Source organism: Equus asinus, chromosome 2 (assembly GCF_041296235.1).
Source record: "Equus asinus isolate D_3611 breed Donkey chromosome 2, EquAss-T2T_v2, whole genome shotgun sequence".
NCBI classification, from domain to species: Eukaryota; Metazoa; Chordata; class Mammalia; order Perissodactyla; family Equidae; genus Equus; species Equus asinus.
The window spans coordinates 129,679,472-129,696,473 of NC_091791.1; positions in this window are offsets into that span (position 1 = coordinate 129,679,472).

Here is a 17,002-nt window from a genome sequence, read left to right on the forward strand (position 1 = left end):
ATGAAGGAAACCGCGTACTTTCTCTCTGTTTACCTGGTGTAATTGGGCCTGGCCCCAAGACACGGGCCTGGGCGGGACCTGCCAGACGGCTTTGGCTGGGACGTGAGGTGCAGAGAAAATGAGAAGCAGGCTGAGGAGGACCAGTCTGAACTCCGTCCAGGTGAGTGAATACACGTCTCTCCACCTCCTTTCGTGTCCCTTCCCAACGTCACCATCCTGGCCGTGACCTTCACTGAGTCTTCCCTGGACAGTGGCTTTAGACTCCTCACTCATTTCCCACTTCCATTCTTTCTTCCTCTGATCTGTTCTATGTAACATCCCTAAAAGTTTGTCCCCGAAGTGCCATTTTTCTCATGTCACACTCCTGCTGGAAGACCTCCCTACTTCCATCCTTCATGTCGTGCTCTGCCTGCTTTGCTTTCCAGGGGAACGAAGCAATCATTTGGCATGGTACTCCCCAGCATGCAGCTGGCAGTGCCATTTGCAGACTCTTCAATGATGCCCCATCCTAGAAACCATTAGGTCTAGCTCTAGGCTGGAGCCACAGAGCTAGAGTCACATCTTTTTAAAGGTCAAATCTGTGTGTGACTTCGGTTCTAAGCCACTCTCTCTGACCCATTTTGCTCTCCTCTTCCCTTCCTTTCCTTCCCTTCCTGATTTTTCTTTCTGTTTCACTTTCTTGACTTCTTGGGCTGGATCCTCAGTCCTATTGCCTGTCTTTGACCTTGATTTTCCTCCCAACAGGTGGTTTGGATTTTCCAATTGGCCGGGCATTCATTCCTTTATGAAGCACTCAGGGGGCATGTGCTGGGCTGTGCTCATGGAGGCATGAACAGTGTCTGCAATCTGGAAGAAGAGGCCATTAGATAATTCACTGAGAACTCACTTTCTGTGTATGTATAGCGGGGAAGGAGGGCTGGTGTTGGGTGGGTGAGGAGAGGCGGGGAGTAAAGTTGCACAGAGGAATAAGATGTTGTCCTTGAACTCTGGCAACTGGCCAGAGGCCAGTCAATGACTTTTTATCCTTAATTGATTTATCAGATTAGCTTTAATGGAACCCAGAGGAAGCTGGAGGAAGCCAGGAAGTGATTACAATAGAAGAGAGTGTGCTCAAGGTTTGCCTTTGATCTTCAAACAATCCTGAGAGGGAAGGGGTTGTCCCCATTTTCCAGCCTGGAAAGCAGGCTCAGAGAGGCCAGCTGACCTTTCTGAGGTCACCCAGCTAGCGGTGGGGAGGCTGCAGACCTGCGTCCTGGGGGGTCTGATGCGCACCCCAGCGCTCACCGTTCAGGCTGCACTGATCCCGGGGCACCTGTGGTCAACTCGCTTCCTGAGCAGCCTTCTGAGGCCTCTTGGCCGCAGTTCCCTTCCGTGGGGCAGAGTAAAGTCACACTTTTGCTTGGAAACCCCTTCCTTCCCTCAGTGCCTCATCTTCCCGGCTCCTCTGCCTTGGCCTGGGGGCTGGAGGGGAGCTGCTGAATTGTCATTCTAGCACACACCTTCCAGGGCCGTGTAGGAAAGGGACATTGATTTATGATCACAAAGCCAAAGGCGGATGCTGGGGGAGGAACAGGGCGGCAGGGGAGAGTGGGCAATAAGAGAGAGAACCAAAAAGAATAGAAAGACTCCCTAAGCCTTGAACAGAGCCTGCCCTATGCGTCCTGGTGGGTGTGGGGAGAGTGAAACGGAATCACCAATGAGGAGAAATCATCCCAGAGGTTGGGTGTGCCTTATAGGACTGCATTAAATTAACAACGTATTGATTTCCCCCACTGATTAACAGGCCCTGCAAGCCAGGAAGGGCGGGAGCCGGTAAGTAGCTTGAATCGCTGTCCCAGCTCACTAGCATCCCTCTGCCGCGTCCCGCGTCACCTCTGAGTCTTGGCAATTTTATAATTGGCCCGATGGGTTATGATTTGAAACCAGAAGAGCCAATTAGCGGGAGTCTCCTCTGACCTCCGGTTTGGGGTGGTGAGAGAAGAGGTAATGACTTGAGCCAGGGAAGAAAAAAACAAAACTGAAAATAAAAATAGAAAATATCAAGAGCAAAGACCTAAATCTTTTTGGCTCCCTGATTAATAACCCTGTCATGCCGATCACAAGCTCTAAACAGCAATGCTGGTTGCAGCTGAATTTTTTATACTTTCTATTAATCTTTAATGATAGCTTGGTCACCTAGTCTCTTTTATCTTGTCAGATAAATGTATGGTTAACAGGATAATGAGATTTCTAAAGCCCCATTCCAGCTCCCAGCTATCTGGTGCATGCGGTGACCCCTGACCCCTGGCAGCCAGCGGCACCAGGGTGCTGGTAATTGGTAGGTGTGCTGGGAATGTATTGGAAGCTGACGGATGGTTTAAACTTTGATTTGAGGTCAGCGAGGTCACCGAGCTCTGGAAGACCAGCCCGGGTTTATTACCAGCTGCCTCTGATGGGGATATAATTAGATTTAGCTGTTGCTTTATTAATAAGTAATCACTTCCCCCATCACTGTGGGTGGGCAAATGTATTCCTTGGATAATTTGAGGACACTAGTCTGGCTTTATTAATAAGAATATATCATGCGTATTTGGCCAGGGGCAGACACCCATCTGGATTTCTGGACTTTGGGGGAACTTTATCATTTTTACTCATTTGCAGTATTGAATAAGTCGGCTGTGCCTTGTGAAATCTATCTTTGCCTCAGTGACCTCGAACTCTCTGTTGTCACTGGGAACCTCTGTTTTGTCCTATTTCTCAATGACTTAGTATAAAATACGTACATAATTCCATCTATCCATCCATCCATCAGCCTATCATGTACTCAATCATGTGAGCACTTGCTAAACGCTTAGTTATAGACTCTGCAAAGGAGGAAAAGGGTTCAGAGAGAGTTAAAGACCTAATTCCTGCCTTAAGAGATTCACAAGCAGACAAGCAACAAATGCCAGGAATGGTGAATTGAGAGCCAGAAGGACGGTGTTAACACAATGCTAGACATGGAAATTGATGAGCACTGGACCTGACTCATCAGAAATGTTCATATTTTGTGACAGTTATTAACATTACTCATATTTTTGGAGAAGGGCTGAGGCACAGGAAGAAGGTAGACTTGAAGAAAGGGCTGAGAAGTTTCCTTAAAAATTTTGAGAGTTTCTCCCATGCATCCCTGGGATAGAAAATTAGAAAGGAGTCGGGGGAAAAATGGAGAGAAACAAAATGTAAGAGAAAGAATTAAAGAAAGATGACTCATTATTCCTACACTCTAATTAATTAATTCAACAATTATCTATTGAATGTCTACTATGTGTAAGCGTGTCCTAGCCATTTTCCCCATTCACCCAAAGATAACCCCAGTTTAAAGACTGCTGGTTCGATGTTCAGTACTCCAGGGCTACCAACGTCATTCTTTTCTGAAATACTGCAATCTTGGTATTTTTCTTGGTTAAATACCATCATTCAGGTATTTTTTAAAAATCTGAAATATGCTGTGCACCTCTCCTCCACGTGGTGACTCAGGGATTCAGCTCCTGATCTCTTAATATGTACCTAGAGACTTAAATGCCACTTAAAATTTCTAGTAGAATGAAGGAGTGTTCTTTTAAAAAATTATTCTGACCACATCTCTGCTATATTTCGTCTAACCTGAGACACACCTTTATGTTGTGTACCATGAAAAAGAAAAAACACTGTTAATATATACTGCTAATTATACTGTGATGTGCTATTGGTTGTAAGATTCATTCTGATTTCCAAAATATGAAAAGAAATGTGTTATACAGTTGATGGAAGATAGTACTTTAAATGTTCCCCAAGTATATTGCTGTTTTCATTCCCATTTCTCAGGTTCCCTGAGAGGGTGAAGATATTTTCTTGTGTCTGTTGGCCATTTGTCCTCTAGAGCCTGTTAGGCTTGGATCTAGTCCCCAAAGTCTCTTGTGCCGTCTGCTTCAAGAAGAGAATGGGGTGGAGTAGTGATGTGGAGATGGTAGGAGAGGGAGAGAGCTCCCGGGCCCGATTCCACACGCTTGCTTGGATAGACCCCGCTATCTCTCTTGCTCTAGAGATGGAGATCCTCTGCTCTCCCCCTTTCTTCCTCCAGAGCCACATCTCTTCTCCAAGGGCCTGCTCTCTCTCCCAGAATCACTTGTCACTTTGTCTGAAGACAAAGAGTAGAAGGCAAGGGTAGTTTTGGTAAAAAGTTACCATTTGGCAAAATGTTACCAAGCCATCTTTCTCTGATTGTTGCAACCTCTCTTGACTATTAACTCTCAGTCCATCAGTGCCTCTATAGGTGGAGCTAGAAGGACGTGTGTGGACATAAGCCACAGACCCTATCATATTCGCTAAGAGAAATCACTTCTTTCTAAGGACCCATCCAGAGTTATGTTTATGGAGCACTTGAGAGGCAGTGGGTACCATCTTCCCAGCCTTGTCAGTCAGGATAGGCTGGGTTATGCTGTAGTATTGAGCTCTAAATTCTCAGTGACTCAACCCAACGAGAGTCTGTTAATCACTGATGCAAGGTCCAATGTACGCATTGCCATCAGACGGCTCGGCTGGGCACCTCTTCTCCAAGAGGCGATTCAGGGCTTTAGCTCCTCTTGACTTAGTTTAGGCTCTGCTAATCCCTGGAGTCTAGCAGTCTTCCAGGGCCTCAGTGCCCTCCAAGGCCTCCTTGGGATCCTCTGCATCTGGCCAGCCAATGAGCAAGGTGGACATAAAAAGGGGAACTCCTGGAGGTGTGAGGGGCCAGGCCTGCAAGGGGCAAATCTCATTTCCAACACTTCCATTGACCAGAGCTAGTCACGTGGCCCTGCCTAGACGCAAGGGAGGAGGACCCCAGGAGGAACATGAAACGGTTTGGGGAACATTTAGCATTATCTCTTTCTCATCAAAAAAGCCCTCAACTGGCAAGTGGAATGATGATGCAAACTCAGAATAACGTTCTCTTCCTTCTTGTACCACAGGCCTACAATCGGCTGTGGGGACAAAAGAAAATAACCAACCAACAAAACAATGCAACCCAAAGAGAAAGACACACACACACTCATTCGCACAGGATTTAGCTCTGAGGTCCCACAGTTACCCTTGTTCGTCAGTCCGTAGAGGTGTAGCTTGCCCCCAAAGAGGCGGGAGAGTCTGCAGTAGAGGATAAAGGATTCATCTGGAAGCCAGAGGCCCTGCGCTCGAGTCCTACTTTTACCACTGTTTGTTTATGACTATAAGCAAGTTACTTCCCTCTCTGAACTTCAGAGTTCTCCTCAGTGGTAACACTACATAAATAGTCACGGAGTCTCCTGATCTTATATTGAGCTATTGGCAAATTCTCGTGTATTTATTGAGTCCATAGGACAATAGTTTTGAAATCAGGACTAACTAGAAGATTTGGCTGTACAGGACTATATCAGTTTCCTGTTGTTTCTGTAAGAAATTACCACAAATTTAGTGTCTTAAAGCAACACAAATGTATTCTCTTAGAGTTCTGGAGGTTAGAATTTAGAAATGAATCTTACAGGACTAAGATCAAGGTGTCAGCATGCCTGGTTCCTTCTCAGGGCTTCAGGGGAGGCCTGTTCTTCGACTCCTCCACCTTTGAAGCTGCCAGCATTCCTTGGCTCATGGCTGCCTCTCCCCAGTTTCTGCTTTTGTCATCACATTGCTTTCCTCTCTTCTGTCGTCAAGTCTCCCTCTCATAAGGACACTTCTGATTACCTTTAGGGCCTAGCCCAATAATCTCCCCCTCTCAAAACTGGGACGTCAGTCCCCTGGGCCGTATAAGGCAGCACTCCCAGATTTTAGGGCTGAGGGTGCGGGTATCTTTGGGAACCATTATCCGGCCTCCTTCAGAAATAGCCTGACACATTCAGAGAGAAGTCCACTGTTTGGGAGTGGAGGCCAAGGCACGGGGAACCCGGATCTGGCCTCACCCCTGAAGACTTTGAGAGGGGACACGGCAGAGTCCAACAGCTTAGGCAACGGCCAAGGCTAGGTTTGCCTTTCTGCTCTCTACTCATCACCAACCGTGTGGCCTTGGTCAAGTTGGCTGACTTTCCTGGGTCTGTTTCCTTATTTTTAAACCAGGGAAAGTGATACCGAACAGCCACGGCTGCTGTAAAGGTAAGCGACAACCTGTGGAGAGCAGTTGGCACTATGCTCAGCACACAGCAAGGCCCAGAGACTCTGGTATCATCATAAACCCCCTACCTGGTACCTCTGTGGCGGTCTTAGTCAGCTCGGGCTGCTGTGAGGAAGTACCTCTGGGTGGCTTCAACAGCAGACGTTTATTTCTCACAGTTCTGGAGGCCAGGGAGTCCGAGATCAAGGTACCAGCAGATCTGGCTCTTGGTGAAGGCTGTCCTCCTGGCTTGCAGACGCTTAACTCCTTGCAAGTTACCTCATGTGGCAGAGGGAGGTCTGGACTCTCTTTCTCGTCTTAGGAGGTCACAAATCCCATCACAGGGGGCCCCAGCATCATGACCTCATTTAAATGTAATTACCTCTCAAAGGGCTCACCTCCAAACACCATCACTTGGGGGTTGGGGCTTTAACATACGAATTTAGGAGGATTGCAAATGTTCAGTCCACAACAGCGGGTGATTGAGAGCATGACGGAGGAGACGCTGGCATCTGGGTAGAGCAGAGATCCCAGCAGGGTACCCACATCAGCAGGGGAGGGTGGCAGGTCGCATCCCGTAGCAAGGACAGCCAGCCTTCCTGTTGTTTCTCTGTGACAGAATGGAGCTGTGGTGGCAGAACCTGTGAGTGGGAGGCATTTTTGGAAAAAGCTGTGACGCTGAGGAACTTGAAAGAGGGCAGAGTCTGGGAGCAAGGTCCCAGCACCGATTTCCCGCTGCCTTCATTCTCAGGCAACCGCAGTCAGGCTGGCGATGCAACGCTGGGGCAGAGACCCAGTGCTGGGCTCCTATTTTCATAAACTGTAAAATTCTTTTCTTGCACTCCTCCTCTTGGTGTATTTCTTCTACCTTCTAGACCTTTTTTAGGCTGAGAACAAATCTCCAGCACAGTGGTTAGGAGAGTGGGCTCTGGAGCCATCTGCTAGCTGAATTCAAGCTCTTCTACTTACTGGCTCTATGACCTGGGAAAACCGCTGAGCTTCTCTGTGCCTCAGTTTCCCCCCTTGTGAATTGAGGATAATAATGGCAGCTGCCTATGGGATGGTCATGAGGACTCAGTGAGTTAATGCAGTCAATGGAAAGGGCATTCAGGGCCCCAAGACTTCCCACATCGCAGGCTCCACGCGCCCCCGTATCCCCTACCCACCCCAACCTCAGAGGAGACGACTGAGTCAGACGCCAGCCACTGCCTAAATGAACCCACTTCCAGATCAGTTTATTATCAAAACACAGTATAAATGTTGTTTTTATGCTCAATAAACAGTTCCTCAGCTTTGCAAAATGAAATATTCCTTTCATTATGAAACTGAGAAGCCATTTATCCCATGTCTTAAGTGGTATAAATAGACTGTGTGGCAGTCAGCGGAGAGATAATGACACGGTTTATTTTCACTAGCTCGGGACGGGCTGACACAGCGTGTACCGGGGGAGCGAGGGCGGCTCCTAGAAGGGGACCTGCAAATCTGTCATTCTCGCCAAGAACAAGGCGCTCGGCATCTGTTCTCAGGCTCCGCGTGCCAGGCCCGGGCAGGCGGGGAAGTGTTGGGATTCCACCTGGCTCCTTGAGGAGCCAGCTCGAGCTTAAGCTGGAGAAGGGGCCTCCCAGGGGGAGGGAGTGGATGGACGTGGGCAGCCCTGTGACACCGCTCGCTGTGCTGCCCAAGAGCGCCATGGCACTCGTGCACAAACCTTCATGTTACAGTTTAGGAAGCCGCCCATCCCCAAGTCAGTGTGGAACAACTAGATGTAGAAGCCGAGAATCAGGGCTGAAGGTCAGGCTCCGGCCCTCTTCCTCCACAGGATACTGGGCAAGCCCTCCCCTCTCTGGCGCGCTCTCTAGTCTCTGCAGTGGGGAGGCCTGCCTTGCCGGCTGCGGGATTGAAGGAGAAAGTGCATGTGCAGGTGTCTAGCTTTGCAGGGACGTGTGCCCTGATTGTTCTGGAGAGGAAACAGAATTCCACAGAGAGGGTCAGTGGCTCCTGGGAGATTCCAGATCAGATCCAGGTCTCCGGACCCCTAGCCACGAGCTCCTTCTACCAGTGTGTTCCTTGGGATTAAACACTGTCTCTGGAAAGGCAGGACCACTGCCTGGATGTCCGCTGCATAACTCCAGGTGGCGGGGGGAGGGCTAGTCACTCCACAACACAAAGGGCGCCCCCAGGACAGTGAGTACGCAACCTGCTCGGCCGGATGCGGTGGCCCAGCTGAGATCCTCAGCTGGGAACAAACGTGGTTCTAAGGAGCAGGGGCCCATGGCCCACAGAAACCAGTAGAGGTGAGTCTTTCGCTTCCCTGGCAGAAAATAGCAACTGACAGAGATGGAATCTGAGTGGCTGTGTTGTGCTGGGGCCTCAGGATTGGAAAGGCCGGGACACAGGACTCAGCCTGAGTTGAGGGCTTTCGCAGCTGAGGGGCGTGTAGACCTCAGGAGTCCCTGAAACAGGGAAGAGAGTTGGAGGAATCATCAACAGGAAGTGGTGAGTGCTGGTGTCAGATGGAAGCCTTTCCCAGAAGAGAGCCGTGAGCAAGTCGCTTCATCTCTTTGAGACTTAGTGTTTTCATCTGTACAATGGGCAGAACGACGTCCTGCATTTTGAAGAGCGGAGGCTGGATTGGAAGGTCCCTACGGGGCTGCTCCTGCTCTCAGGTCACCTCTGAGTTGTGCTGGCAGCAGAGCGGTCATCTGCCTGGCTTTGTCCCAGGGGCGGGCGGGACGCTCTGCCCATTTTAGGATTCCATCTTCCTGGGGTGGCTGGGAGCCCCTGGGGGGGGTGGGGACGAGTGAGCTAGGGCTGCTGGGGTGGAGGCAGGGCCTGGGGGACATCAGCAGAGCCGGGTGCTAAGGTTTCAAGTCATCGATCTGAGGGGAGGGCAAACTGAGCCCCAAATCTGGTCTGATCTGAGGGTCAGGCAGCGTCGGGAGTGCCTACGTGGTTCTTGGCACCCCCGAGGGCCTGGGCTAGGATACAGTGAAGGAGGCATGGAGTGAGAAGCCCTCCAGATGTGGGCCACCTGCTGTCCACGGCATCCGTCAGCACCCAGGCAGAGACTGGAACTGTTCTAGATGTTTCAAGCAGATTTAATGCAAGGAATTGGTTACAAAGGGGCTAAAGGCTCAGAGGGCAAAAGGAAATGAAGCTTCTTACCCCTCCACCAGGAAGCTGCCTCTCCCCTGGGAGCTGGGGCTCACAGCCCTCAGGCAGCCTGGCTGCCCTGCTGGGCCCACCACCCAGTGGAAACCTGGGTGTCTGCTCTCCTGAAAGTGCTGCTGGAGCTGCCTCTGACGCCACTGGAGCCCCCAGGGCTCAGCTGCCCTTGGGTATATGGCCCCTGCCTCTGCTTGGGGCACTGCCAGGAGCAGACAAATGCCTTCTCCTTCCTTCCTGCCTTCCAATCTCCCGCCAGTGTCTCCTATCGGCTGAAGCTAAGGGGAAGCCAGCAGGCAAGGGAGCCTGGGAAATGTAGTTGGCAGGGATAGTCCTGGGGAGGGAGTTAAGACGGGAGGGTGTGGCACCGAGGGCCAACATGTGCTATTGGGCACATGTACCCTCTACATTCCAGAATGACCAGAGATGATCAGATACACTACCTGATTTAAAAGTTAATTCTGAATCCTTCCAACCACTTTTGAGGGGGGTTGTGTCATATCTGTTTTATGTATGAGGCTCAGAGAGGTTAACTAAAGTGCCCAGGATCACACAGCTAGCAAGTAACAAAGCCAGGATTTGAGCCCTGAGCATTGGCTCCTTTACTCTTAGGGGCACTACTGGTCACAAGGTTCAGCCGAGATGGGGTTTTGAACAGGCAGCCAGTCGCAGCAGGAACTAGGGATCTGGGCAGAAGCCAGGAAGCCGGATGAGCCCCTCTAAGTGGGGGTTAGGATATGGGGTATCTAAAGCCTGCGTGGCCCCCAGGGGCTGAGTTCACCAGCAGGCTGCTGGGCAGGGAAGCAGTTGATGTGCTGCCCACCAGCCCCCCACCCGCCCCCGGGGTGAGAAGGTGGGACCGCCGCCCTCTTGGGTCTGGTCCCATTGCCCAGAGCGGGGGTGGGAAGATGAGGACGAACCCCTGTCTGTGTTTGAGAGGGCAGCTGTGTGACTGTGGAGCAGGCTGGGGCAGTCAGGGGCAGTGAAGTCTGGGTGTCCAGTGCTGTTTGGGCCTCTGATGTGGAGGAGGTGCCTGGGGCCCAGTCCCAAACGGAAGGAGAGAATGACCTGGCCCGTGACACCCTGGAGCAGGGGCCACAGGGGCCCACTCCAATTGCCTCTCGGGCCCAGTAATGTGGTAGGGAGGGTGGTGGACCAAAATCCAGAGATCTGGGCTGGAATTCCAGCTCTGTCGCCTCCTCTCTGAGTACCTGAGGCAGGTCAAGTCACTTTTCTTCCCTGTGATTCTGCCAGGGAAAGATGGGGCGTGGTGGCGTGAGAGACCCTCGAGGAAGGCCGTGGGCACCTGGGGGCGGCACCGAGCCCTCTCCTCTGGTCGGGCGGTGTTTCGGTTCAGGGGTCACTGTAGCTTTTCCAATGACCCCAGGCCCCGCAGCGGTTCTCTGAGCCCCGTTTGGCCTCCTTTGGTTCCTTGTCAGCTGACTCGGCCTTATCCAACCTCTGAGGCGGCCTTGGGGCTTAAGTGTGCCCCCCGCCCCCCTGTACGCCCCCCTTACCCCACGCAGATGGAGAGCCAGGGGACAGGCGAGGGGGTGGGACTTGCTTCAGGCCACACAATTGCGATGGACAGTTACGTTTTGGAACCTGGGACTCCTGACTCCCTCTTCCAACCAGAAGCATCTGGAAAGACCCTTGGCTCCCAGGATGACTCTTATTTTGGAATTGAGACATTACACACACACCAGTGGGATTATTTGGAAGAAGCAGGCTTGACATCAGCCTCCCAGGAGTTCTCTTCTCCGCTCAGCCCCAAACGCTCTCGTGCATCCTCCCCTGCAGCCTTTCCACTGTGTCAGGTGTCTATTGCTGGGAAGGAAACCACACCAAAGCTTAGCGACTTAACGAGCGATTCGGCTCCCATGTCTGTGGCTCAGTTCTGCTGGTCTGCGCTTGGTGACACATCTGCGATCCGTTGGCGGGTTGGCTGGGGGCTGGCTGGTCCTGGATAGCCTTGCTCGTGACTGGTGGTCACCTAGCTGCCAGCTGGAGTGCCTCAGTTTTCTCCACATAGTCTCTCATCCCCCAGCAGGCCAGCCCAGGCTTGTTCAGAGGCAGCAGTTTCCAAGAACAGCAAGAGTGCATGCTGCAAAGCTGCAAGGCCCCTTGAGGCCTAGGCTGGGAACTGGCTCACTGTTGCGTCCACTGCCTGCTATTGGTCAGAGGGAGTCCAGGCCCGCCCAGACGCAAGGGAGGGGGAAACAGACGGCCCCTCTTGATGGGAGGAGCTACAATGTGTTGTGGCCTCCTCTGCAATCCGCCACACCTCCATAAATGGAGTGCCTTCTCTGTCCTAGGGTGGAGACTGCCATGGCTCACCCCAGTCTCCGCTCTGCCCTTCTTCCTTAATAAGAGAACCCTGACATTTATCTGGGCTCAGGATCATGGTTACATTTCCTATACTTCCCTGGAGCTAGGACAGGCTATGTAACTGGATTCTGGCCAACGAGACGGTAAAAGAACCTGGCATAAATCTTTTGTCCCTTTATCCTTCTCTTCTTTCTTCCTGGTACACGGATTCTAGATGCAGTGGCTGGAGCATGAGCAATCATATTAGACCATCAGGCAATGCACTAAAGATGGCAGAGAAGCAAGATAGAAAGCGCTTAGATCCCTGGTGACTTACTGTCTTTTACGTGAGAGGAAAATGAACTTGTGTCTTCTTTAAGGCATTGTTATTTTGACCTTTGTTACTCACAAGTGAACCCACTCTTAATTAGTAGGCTTTCCTCCATATACTGATTGCTTTTCCCTTTCTTTCTATTTCTTATAATTGTCTTATGATTACAAAGCCATCCCCAATCCCTCCTCTCCTCTTTTCTGGGTTTTGAGAATACTGTTTGAATGAGCCCCTGACATCCACTCCCCAATCTGGCCTCGGTCTCTGAAGTCTCTGTTTGTTTTCTTTGTCTTGGGATCTTGTATGTATTATGGCTTTTACTTTATTGTAGAGCTGAGATCAGTAGCTCCCTTTAGTGTAGAACTAGAAGGTGTAGTCTCCTTTGTATTTCCCTCAAATTCATTCATTCATTCATTCAAAACTATTTATGGAATACTTACAACATGTCAGGTACTGTGGTAGGCTCTGAGGACATAAAAGTGAATAAAACAAAATCACAATCCTTGCCATCATTGAGCTGAGGGTTTAGTGAAAGTAAACAGGCTTTGAACAAATAAACAAACAAATGACTATATAATTACAGAGAGTGATAAGTGCCAAAGTGAATGCGATGCCAGGGCATCTCGTTTAGATCAGGTGATCAGGGAAGGCCTCTTTGAAAAGACAGTGCTTACGGTGAAATTGAAAGATGAGGAGAAACCAGGCAGGTGTTGTAAAGAGTGCTCCTGCCACAGGGATAGCATGTGCAAAGGCCCTGAGGCAAAAAAGGGCTCTGGGCATTTGAGGAGATGAAAGAAGTTTCCTGTGAATAGAAATCAAGGGAGAGAATGGAAGAAGAGATGAGAAAGGAAGCCAGGAGCTAGCTTACACTGGGCTATGTGGGCCATAGCAAAGTATCTGGATCTTATTCCATATGCAGTGAGGAGGTTTTATGCACCAATATAGACTAATTATTAGGATTCGGTTCTCCTGCCTGTAACTGAGAACCCAAGTGTCAGTGACTTAAACAAGCCTGGGAGAAGGCAGTCCAGGGCTCCACTATTGGCTCCACGATGCCATTAGGGATCTAGGCTCTGTAAGCTTTCTGCTCCACCATCCTTATCACATGGCCCTATTCTCAAGTCTCTTCATGGTCTAAGATGGCTCCTGGAGCTCCAGTGACATCCACACACCAGGCACAAGAAAGATGGAGCAGGGAGGCCTCCTGGCTGACTCAGATCCCTGCAAAGAGCTTCCCAGAAGCCCTGCTGAGTGGCTTCCACTGACGTCTCATTGGCTACCCTTGGCTGCAGGGAAGCCTGGGAAATGTAGTCTTTTAGCCATGCATATTACCACCCAATATAAATTGAAGGTCTGTCAGTAAGAAAGAAGGAGAAAATGGCTGAGTGACAGGTAACAAGAAGTCTTTGCCAGAATTGGGTTCACAGGAAGCACTCATTAAAAGCCTATTTGTTCCAATAGCTACACACAACATGGGTGAGTCTCACAAACATACGGTTGAGTGAACGAAGCCAGAGCTGGAAGATTTCCTTCTCTGATTCCAGGCAAAACTAAGCTATGGTGGGTCGAAATAGGAGTTTCTCCTGGCGCATCAGTGACTGGGGAGAGCTTTCTGGGGAGCTGGAAACATGCTGGCTCTTGATCTGGGTGGCAGTTATGAAGTGGATGCTAATATGAGAATTTAGTGAGGCATCTACTTAACATTTATACTCTTTACTGCATACATGTTATGCTTCAATAATTTTTTAAAAAGGAAGTTCATGCCAGGATTTATCTGTCTTCTAGGAATTAACCAGAACATTTATAGATTTATTTTTATATATTTTTTTCTTTCTGGAAGGTTCTAGTGTCAGAACAATCACCAGCTTTGCTCTATCCCAGCTCCAGACCTCTCTCCTGCAAAACTTTCTCCAGTCTCCTGAGCTGGGGGTGCCCCGCCCTCCACCGAATTCCCCCAGCTCCACATCCCTTGACAGACCGTCAGGCTTCCTCTCTGCCTGGAATGAGCCCCACATTTCTTACTTAGCAGAAAGCCTGGCATGTGTTTGTTGAACGAATGGACAAGTTTATGACCCATCACGCAAGCACTGAATATTTCATGTAACGAACCCTTATTTTCAGCTCATTCATCACAACTGGCTCCAAGTGTTGGAGGTAGAGTTATAGAGACACCACAAATCCTGACCACAATTACAATCTTATCTCAGAATCAATGGAATGTTGAGGGAACAAAAATACCTAGGAGAAAGAGGGGATTGACTTTATGGGAGCCAATCTGGGAAGGCTTCCTGGAGGAGTCAACACTCTGAAATAGATGTTAAAAATAAATGGGAATTTGCTGCTGGCTTGAAGTGGTTGGAGAAGGAAGAGGTAGTAGAGAGGATGATGGTGCGTGCATGTGAGTCTGAAGGCTGAGAGACTTTGGCTCCGAGTGGAGTAGAAGCAGGCAGCAAGCCCAATGCCATACTGCGGTCTTCCTGCAGCATTTGTGTCTGCCTGGGGCAAGTGGGGATCCTGGGGGCTGTTGGGCTGGTGGCCTGCCTTGCAGGGCTGGGCAGTCTGGCCACTGGGAAGCTCACTTCCTTCCTTCCCACTCCCCTTCTCTCTACTTCTCACAAAGTGGTCCTGAAATGACACCAAGAGCAGCTGCTTAAGCAATTTTGCCAATTAATGGGTCTCTGAAATTAAACCGCCTACGCAGTCTGGATGAGCCTTCTCCAGGAGGGATCTCAGCAATTGTCTTCATGATAATCAGACTTGACTCGCCTTCATACACATTAATAAAAAAGCGAAGGCGTCGGGAGAGATGCCCTTTCGCAGGGAATATCGACAATATCGTAATGAGGCTTGGGGAGAAGGATGCTGAGGCATGGTGCTGCATGCTCAAAACCGTTCCCCTCTGCCAACGAGGGGACTCTGGCTGGAAGCAGCTGGGCTTACAGTAAAGAATATCAATGCCAGGTAGTGAGGCTGGACTGGTCCTGGGAAAGGAAGGCAAAGGGCAGGATATGCTCAGGAAGAGCAATCAGGAGGACCTCCCAGAAGGATAATCTGGGTGGTGGCAGTGGGAGGAACAAGCCAGCGAGTGCTGAGGACTCAAGAGCAAACACACCGAGGCTGCTCATCCGCCTTTCCCCCCAACCCTGCAAGGCCCGAGGACTTCCATGTTCCTATTCACGGACATTACCAGCTGATCATGCATGCTTCCCCCAAGCCAGAAGTGCTCTCAGAATCCTCCTCAACACAACACTTCTGGTAGCGTCTATCAATTGGTTGGAATTAGACCCAGAATTAGAGTCTACTTGCCATCCAGCCTCAGAGTGTGTGTGTGTGTATACGTATATATATATATGTGTGTATATAAATATATATATATATATTTTTCTTTCTTTCTTTTAGTGTCTTCCAGTCCCCCTTACTCTGCACACCTTCCACCATGGACAGCCCCCCAGGTTTTCTCCCAGTGGGCATTGTATTTTCACAACAAGCAAAGTCTTAACAAATGAAGCTCTAATGGTGGAAATTTAAGAGTGGAGTACAGAAGTGGGGCTCTATGACTCCCCAGGTCCTTGAGATGATAACATGTGAGGAAAGGAAACTAACAGCTGTTTACTATCTACAAATGAGAGACGTGGTGCTTTCATCTGATGTCTTGTTTAACCCTTGTATCAATTCTCCTGGAAGGTGTGCCCTCCGTTTTGCACACAGAGAACGTGAAGCTTAGCCAGGTTACACTACTCACCCAAAGTTACAGCGAGTAAGTGGCAGAGTTGGGACTGAAACCCAGGTCAGTGCGGCTCCCAAGTCTGTGTTCTTTCCACCCTATCAGGCCGAGGAGGGACACACACACTGTTCAGGATCCTTTGGATGGTTCCCTTGGATCAGCGATAATTCAATAAGCAAAGCATGTTCTTCCCTTGTTGAGTGTCTCATCTGCCCGGGTTATGAGAGAGAGTGGGAAGAGGAGGTGAAGGAGGAAGGGAGAGCGAGGAGGGAACGGGGTGGGTGGCACATCACTGATCTGAGCGAACAATGTGTTAAGCACTTACTGTGTGCCCAGCAGAGTCTCTAGAGCGTGTGGGCCGCTCCTGAGAGCTACCAGGGCATTCTCGTCCCTTTGCGTTAAGTACGAGCTTCATGCAGCCTGTGGAGGACTGACCACATCTCAGACCCTTGAGGGTGCCGTTCACACAGCTTAACTCTAATTCTCGCAATCGTCGAGGTCTCAAAATTCTCAAGGGGCCCAGGGAGGATTGGAAAGCCAGCCTGTCTGCTGGGAGCCAGGCTCATTTCACACTCCCCACCCCAAGCAACCCTGTGCCCATCACCAAGCAGAGGGGCCACCGAGGAAGAGTGGGCTTTGTTACCTCGTAGGGGCCCCAGTGCAGCGCCCCCTGCCCTTCCCCGGAGCTGTCCCCAGCTGTGGTGCCCATATTTGTTATGGGGACAGCCCTTCTTATTTAAATGGCCCACATTCGGCTGTCCCTTCTCACATCCCCACCATCATCAGCTCTTTCAGAGCTGGACACCATATCTCTCATTTCTCTCTCTCTCTCAAAACTCCTAGCAGGGTAATTATTTTTGGAATTGGTGTACTTTCTTAAACCCTCAAATAATGTAAGGCAATAAGTGTTTGTTCCAGACCTACACTAAATATAGCACATAGCATCTCTAGCTGGAACTGCATTTTTTTCCTGCAAATTTTTCTGTATTTGCTTCTGTCTTCTTTCTGTGTGCTTGTGTGTACATGTTCACTGTCCTAGGGAAGGTGTTTGCTGGTAGTTTGGTTTTCTTGAACCAAGTCCACATACACAGTTCTAACTTACAAGGCCATGGCCAGGGTCAGATGTAAGGGTGACAGGCTTGAATCTGGGGACGTCTGTTAGGACAGAGGGTAGGACAGACCGTCTCCTTCTCACCTCCACACTAATTGCCTCTTTCCCGGCTTCACTAGCTGTAAGGGACACCCCCCTCCCCGCCTAGATTAATGAACACTCACAGTGCAGGCATCATGTGCTGGGGGCTCATTGAAACCTCATTCAACCTGGAGAAGTAGGTAATTTTAGTAACCCCATTTTCCGGTTGGAGAAACTGAGGCAGCC